The sequence below is a fragment of the Mustela nivalis genome, assembly GCF_964662115.1.
Source record: "Mustela nivalis genome assembly, chromosome: 14".
NCBI lineage: Eukaryota > Metazoa > Chordata > Mammalia > Carnivora > Mustelidae > Mustela > Mustela nivalis.
The window spans coordinates 82,419,357-82,427,441 of NC_139033.1; positions in this window are offsets into that span (position 1 = coordinate 82,419,357).

Here is an 8,085-nt window from a genome sequence, read left to right on the forward strand (position 1 = left end):
GGGTCCTCCGCGCTCGCCCACTCCATCCTCCCCGAACGCTCCAAGTCACTCTGCCTGAGAACCTCTGCATCTGGCTTTCTGCTCCAGATCGGATTCGACAGGAAGCTCCATCCTCCACGTGGCCCTCCTGGCCCCCTCAGGCAGCCCATCCCATCTTCATGTCCACACCCATCCCTCTATGACTCTCAAGTCATTATTTTTTTGGCCCCACAGCTTTTCACTATAGGTTGTTTCTTAAGTTACATAATTTTTTAAAAACCACAGTGTTGAGGTCACAATGTATATAACGTTTTTATAAATAGCCTTCTTTAGATCTTGTTTCTTTTTTGCAATGCAGTGTATCTGTAAAGATCTCTCAGCGTCTTTGGATGTGCATCTGATTTATTACCGTACTTAGAAGGTCTCTGGATACTATCCATTTGTCAGAACTCAGCCATTCTCCTGGCAATGTCTCCAGCTCCCCCTCTTTTACAAACCTGGTTGCAAAGGGGGAACTCATGATTGTTTTTAAGATGCACTTTTCAGAGGAGTGTTAGCAACTCTTCATTAACTGTTAAGTCTTTCATAGCTTCTATTTCCAACTTTCAGATCTTCAGTTTGCAACTGAGTGTAGGGGGGCTCCTTTCTCTTGTAAAATTTAGAGATTCCTTAGATTGTCTTAAATATTATGCTTTTGTTGTTTTTGCTACAGCAAGCATCTTAGCCAGTCCTCTATTGAAAAAAATCCCAATTTTTATGTGAGTCAACGTTTATGTAATTTTGTATCTTGCTTCGAGAAGGGGCATTTTACTCTTACTGCAGTTTTTAATGAATGATTTTAGTGGCTGCAGAATATTGAATTTAACATACCCAAATAACTATGTGCTCGTTAGGCACGTTGATGATTTCTGCTCCATTTCTTTGGATTCCTGCATTCTTGGAATATTTTTGCACCAGATTTCCTATTGTGCTTGGCATTGTGGTTCCTATCTTCATCCTCAGAAATACATCTTTTCCTTAAAATCTAAGGGATTGATGCATGTGATGCAGGTGAATCCTGTACCCTGGCCTGTGAGCTCACTGCCCCCTCTCCTGCAAGAATTTTGCCCTCTGCATGATCCCCAGGATGGATCCCTTTCCTGACCACTGACCAGTGCCTTCTAAATGTTTTTAACTATGACCACAGTAAAGAATACATTTTATGGGTACAAAGTTTCTATGAGAAATTTGGAGGGTAGTGTGGATGACTGCACAACAATGTAAATGTATCAATGCTACTGAACTATACACTTAACACTTAAAATGGAAAATTTAAAGCTTTAAAAACCCATTTTACATTATAATCTAGTACACATACGTATGAAAAAGTTTCACGATTTAAGACGTAGTCTTGTCTTGTGTAACGCCGGAACACTGTTCTTTTCAGTTTTATTTTTATTGATGACATCCTGCATGTGACTCTCTATGTGATTTCACAGGCTATCAACCTTGGCCTGTGGTCTGCCACCCGCTGCATGGTCCCTGTTGTCACCACCCTCCAGAAGCCCACTCTGGGCTACAACACTGTGCTCTCTGGCCCTCTCCTGTTAGGAGGACCACGGCTGCCTTCACCAGCACTGGGAGCCACACAACTTCCTGTCTTCACCACCTACCCACCGGTGGCTTTTCTCCTCCTTTTGTTCACTTCCCTTGAGCACCTTTCTCACATCAAAGACTTGCCCAGTGAACCCCAGTCCTGGGTAAATGTGACTCTCTGTGCTACAGCTGGAGAGATGCTTTCCCTTGGGGTGACCACTTTCTAGGGCAGAACTGTCCTCTTGACAATCCTACCCTTGCCTGCCTGCTGTGGCCATTCAGATTTCTGCCTTCCTGGAAGATAATCCTACACCAGCCCCTGCCCTCTGCCTGTGCTAGCTCTGTGTCCTGCTTTACTGAAGACATCAGCATCAGCAGGAGTGTTTCTCACTGCTTCCACCCTAAACCTTCCACTGGCCCACTCCCACCACCATGCACAAATTGCTCTGTCCTCTAAGACCTGCATGTCATTGGCGCATCGGGTCTACCCCACCCCACATGCTAGCTGGTCTACTTCAGTCACAGCATCCTCTTTCTCCTGCATCCTCGGTCCCTGCTTTATTGGGCTGTCCCATCAGGATGGGAGACGTGGTGTCATCTCCATATCCATTTTCTCCATCATCATGCTTCTCTCTAATTCTTCAAGAGCAAAACTGCTCAGGAGCAGCTCGGCTGGGCTCCTCCCCACTCTTGGGCTCCCTCCACTCCACCTGTTCCTTGCCAGAACTCACATCCGGGTTCAGCCAAATCTCCGTGGTGGTCAGGCAGCACTTCACACCACCTGATGTCTCCCAGGGTGTGCCTCAGCACGGACCCCCAGCCCCCAAATCGTAGGCTTCCAAGTCCATATGCCCACTCTGAACCACCCTTGGAGCTCTAGGGGACACCTCAAAGCCAGGGCACAGCTATCACCACCTCAGTAAAAGGCACAGCCAAACTTCCAGGACAGCCAAAACCTCTGAGCCCCTCACCTCGGGTCTCCCCATCATGCCCCACAGTGGGCCCTCAGAAAGTCCCTCTCCTGCCACCAGTGCCTGACACTGGGGCCACTCTTCTCTCTCATGATGATGACTGCCACAGGGGAGCAGCAAGCTTTGTCTCCTTACTCCTCACACACTGACTCTTTAAGAACAAAAGCCAGACCTGTCTCTCCTCAAAAGCCTCCGGGAGCTTTCCATTGCACTCAGACTAAAAAACAAAGTACTTCCAATGGCCCCCCAAAACTTGGCACCTCCCTGTCCCTCTCGATTTCCTACTTCAACCCCGGCATTTGGCCAACTACAACATTCGGAGGGAACAATCCCCACAGGACCACCTCCACTTCTGACACCAATGGCGCGTTTGGGAGTCCCCAAGCGGACCCTTAACCAAGGTTGACAATTTCCTGGAGGGACTCACAGCTCTTTACTCACGGTTACAGTTTACAGCACAGGAAGGATGCTGATTAAGACCAGCTGCAGGAAAAGCACCCAGGGATTGGTCTAGGAGAGCATCAGACTTGAGGGGTGAGCTGCCTTCTGTCCTTAGAGCCGCACACAACCCTCCTCTCAGAGCCCGTGAGAGATGGCCCACACGGTGCTGCTGACAGGGAAGTTCTTCAGGGCCAGGTGCTCAGAGCTTTTACTGGAGTTCATTGCACAGGTGTGATTAGTTGAGTGTCCTCCTAGTGATCTCACTCTGCAGCCCCCTCATCACAACATTGGTCTTTCTTGTGTGTTCAGTTCCAGCCCGAATATAATCTGTGCCACATCCCTACTTGAAATCTCATTGTTAGGCTATTAGAAGCCACCTCCCCCCCCCCCCCCCCGCAAACAGGCACTCTTGGTAGAGCTTAGTAACCGCCTCCCCAAAGCAAAAGGCAAATGGCACTCTTTGGGGATGAGGTTAAATTCTTCCCGACAACCTCCCCTTGCTTACTACTCTTCAGACACACGACCTCCTTGCCTCCTCTTCTTGGGGACTCTGTGCTTGCTGTCCCTTCCCCTGGAAGGCCCCTTTCTTCAGGATTCTGTTCAAATGTGTCCTCACCAGAGAAGCAGTATTCTCCAGGCTCAGCGGACCAGAAGCTCCTACCCACCACTCCCTCTCCCTCCTCACCCAGCTTTGATTTTCCTCTTCAGCAACCCCAGCCACCACCACCACCACAACTGGCCTGTGTTTTCTTCTGTTTGGGTTATTGTCCGTCTCTCTCACCAGGATGTGTGCCAACTGAGGGCAGGGTCCGGGTTTGTCCTCAGCTGTATCTGCAATGCTTGCAACATAATTTGTTGAATGAGCCACTCCTGCAGGACGACTGAAGTGTAAATGAGCTCTAAGATGCTCAGCTCTTTTACTTGGGCTGCCCAGGGCACCAGAAGACCAGTGCACCAGAACCCCAGTGCACCGGAAGTGCACCACAGAGGAGAAGGAATGAGAGAGTCCATGAGAACCTTGTGCACCATGACTCAGTGCCTTGGTGCTCAATGGTGTTGTACACCTGCTGCCAGCAAGCCTGCTTGGTGATTACGGACTCAAGCCCACAAAGGTGATGGATCAGGCTACACTTATCAAAGGTGGAATGCAATATGGGATCCAGGACACTGCAGTTGTCTAACTGCCCATGGGAGGCTCTCCAGACCCATGTGTGGACACAGTGGTGTGTTTGTGATCACGTGCAGGAGTTGGACCCACACAGGCTCTCACATACAGAGATGGTTATGGGGTAGGGTACTGTCCGTGTCCCTGGAGGATCCAGTCTAGCCAGTTGTTACACACTAAATTGCGTCCCTCCAAATGTGACTGTATCTGGAGATAGCCTTCAAATAGGTGATTAAGTCAAAATGAGGTCATTAGGCAGGTGCCTTGATCCAGTCTGACTGGTGTCCTTATAAGAGGAAATCAGTTCACAGACACATACAGGGATGACCCACCATGTGAGGACACAGGGAGAGGGTGACTGTCCATTGACACACCCAGGAGAGAGGCCTCAAAAGTAACCAAAGCTGCCAACACCTTGATCTTGAACTTGCAGCCTCTAGAACTGTGAGACAGTAATCTCCGTTGTTGAGGCCACCTGGACTGTTATTTTGACAGCCCTAGGCAAGCAAATACGCTGGGGTTGGGAGTAGCAAGACACCAAAAGTAGGGTGCCTGGCTGGCTCAGTCGGTAAAGTAGGCAACTCTTGATCTCAGAGTCATGAGTTCAAGCCCCACGTTGGGTATAATGCTCAGTTAAAAAAAAAAAAAAAAGCACCTAAAACAGTCTTCCTAAAGGGTCCTCTAGGCTGCTTTCTGTCCCCAAATCCTGCCTAGACACCTTGGGCTGGCCAGGCTGAGCAGCTTGCCTAGGGATGACTTCAAAGCAGGCTGGCAGCTTACCATGCAGCAAACAGGGAGACTCACCTCCCAGCCCCAGGGCCCTCCATGGCCAAGTGAGGGGATGCAAGTCTCTCTGTAGCTCCTTGGGGTTAAAAATTCTCTGATTTGCTGATAAGTTTCCTTTATGAGATCCAAGCCCATTAGGAAGGGTGCAGTTGCTGTTGGCATGGCAACCACAAGCCATCTTTGGTTCTTTCCAAATTAAAAAATTCCCAGCTTCAGGGCTGAGGAGAGCAAGATGTAAAAGCGGAGATGAAATTAAGTTACTGATGGAAGACGTTGCCATGGCATCGTGCTGTCCTTGGAGTCTGCCAGCTGCCACTGTGATTTCTTCATTCTTCGTGCAGAGGAAGGAGTCCAAGAGACGATGAAGAGCAGCCTCCCACAGTGAGGGAGAAAAAGTATATGTTATGATTAGAAATAGTAACTAATGATGGGAATTTATATTTTAAGAGTAACTATCCATCTAACATACAGGGTTTCTCAAAATGTAAACAGATCACCTGAATTTGTTCAAACGGGTTTGCTGAAAGGCAGCATGTCTGAGGTGGGTCCTGAGATTCTGCATTCTGATTTTTTTATTGTGGTAGCATATATAGATAACATAAAATTTACCCTCTTAAACGAGAGATTCTGGGGCACCTGGGTTGCTCAGTCAGCTAAGCATCTGCCTTTGGCTCAGGTCATGATCTTGGGGTCCTGGGATTGAGCCCCACATCAGGCTCCCTGCTCCACTGGAAGCCTCATTCTTCTTCTCCCACTCCTCCTGCTTGTGTTCCCTCTCTTGCTCTGTCTCTCCTTGTCAAATAAGTAAATAAAATCTTGGGGGCACCTGGGTGGCTCAGTGGGTTGAGCCTCTGACTTCAGCTCAGTTCATGATCTCAGGGTCCTGGGATTGAGCCCTCAGTTGGGCTCTCTGCTCAGCGGGGAGCCTGCTTCCCTCACTTCCTCTGCCTGTCTCTCTGCCTACTTGTGATCTCTGCCTGTCAAATAAATAAATAAAATCTTAAATAAATAAGTAAATAAATAAAATCTTAAAAAAAAAAAACAACAAAGATTCTGCATTTCTAACAGTCTCCCAGTGATGGTGATACAGTGGGTCTGTGACCTACGTTTTGCACATTAGCCTTTTTAGAGCCTTTCTTTGTACCAGAGCTTGAAGTAGGTGGCAGGCGTACCAAAATGAGCAAGACACACAGTGTGCTTTTCCAGGAACTTCCTGGCAAGTGGACAAGAGAAGGGGCAATGTCATTTCAGAGGACCAGACTGAAAACTGTCTGATTTACAAGTGGGTCTGGGATTTGCATGCTGGAAGATCAAATTGTGGGGGTGGGGATAGTGACATGAAGACTCTGGTAACTGCTGTATTGACTTGCAAGTTTGCTAGACCATTCCCTAAAGAAGGGCATGGAGGCTATTTGTCTTCTTTTTGGGATTTCAAATAGTGCTGGTACAAACACCTTTGTCCACGTGGCTGCTTTCTCTTGGATTATTGTCTAGGGAACAAAAAAATCCCTCCCCCCAAATCCCAGTAATGGTATTACTGAGTCAAAACACATCTGACTGGTTCATCACATTTGCCAGATTTCAGTGTATTCATTTACAGCACTATTAGCAATGCCAAAGGACACGTGTTTCCTTACAACTTCACATTTGGCTTTTATAATTTTGCTTTTGCTAAAAACACATGCACAAACAAACAAAACAAAAAACCCAGAAAGCCTATAGGTTATACACAAACTGGCACTTCACCTTCTATTTTTTTTTTTTTTAAGATTTTTTTTTTTTTTTTTTTTTTTATTTGACAGAGAGAGATCACAAGTAGGCAGAGAGGCAGGCAGAGAGAGAGAGGAAGGAAGCAGGCTCCCTGTGGAGCAGAGAGCCTGATGCGGGACTCGATCCCAGGACCCTGAGATCATGACCTGAGCCAAAGGCAGTGGCTTAACCCACTGAGCCACCCAGGCGCCCCTTTTTTAAGATTTTTATTTGGAAAAAAAAAAAAGATTTTTATTTGGGGCATCTGAGTGGCTCAGTTGGTTAAGCGTCTGCCTTCAGTTCAGGTCCTGGGATGGAGCCCCACATTGGGCTCCCTGCTTTTTCCTCTACCTCTGCCCATGTCCCCTGCTTGTGCTTGCTCCTTCTTTCAAATAAATCAGTGAAATCTTTCAAAACAGATTTTCATTTATTTGAGAGAGAGAGAGCGCAGGAGTAGGGGGTGGAGAGGGGTGGAAGAAATGAGAAGGACACTCCCCACTGAGCAGGAAGCCAGCCCGAGCAGGGTCTCAATCCTGGGACTCTGGGACTATGACCCTAGCCAAAGGCAGACAACACTCAACTGACTGAGCCACCCAGGTGCCTCACATTTCATCTTTAATTTGAATTTTCTGATTTCTAATGGCACTGGATTTTTTTTTTTTCATGCAAGCAGATAATATTTTTTGATTAACAGTTGGGAATGAGGCAAGGTTTTTCTATTTCTAGGATTTTTTTATATTTTGGAAAATAGATTTTATTACTGGTCACCCATGGCAGATGTGTCCCAGCTCCTATGGTTACCCCCCACTGTTGTCCACATTGACCTGTGTGAAAATCAGAGGCAGAGCTATTTCTGAATAGTTTTCTCCAACACCACCTGCGGAGTGAACACTTGTCTAGACACACTTGTTAGAAAGGCATTGCGGAGCAAGCACAAATGTAGGAAAGGCCTTCATGTTAAGCTTTCTCACATAGGGAACTCGGGATCCCTCCTGCCCTCGAAAGCAAGAAAAAAGCTGCAGAAAACTGAGAATCAAGGATCTCTTCTTAGACCGAGCAGAGAACTGAGGTCAGGGGGCAACACCTCCTCCCTCAAACTGTAGGCAAAGACAGAGTATCCCAACTCACCAGTACAGAAGCAGGCGCCCAGGAAGTGGTAGGAACATCTACATGACTGCTTAAATGGTAATGTTCATGAAATGCTGGAGGCTGAGCAAGAACTAGCTTGAGAATTAGAAACTCACCCTCAGTGAACCAGTCAAAGGGGGGGCAGGGAAGCACACTCTTTCACGTCTTACCTTCAAGGAGCCCCAGCAGGTCCTCACAGTGAAGACTGGAACAAAATTCTTTTGTGTTTGATGCAAGGGAGAGGGGACATGTGATCATTTGAAATATGCCCAGATGGGGGCGCCTGGGTGG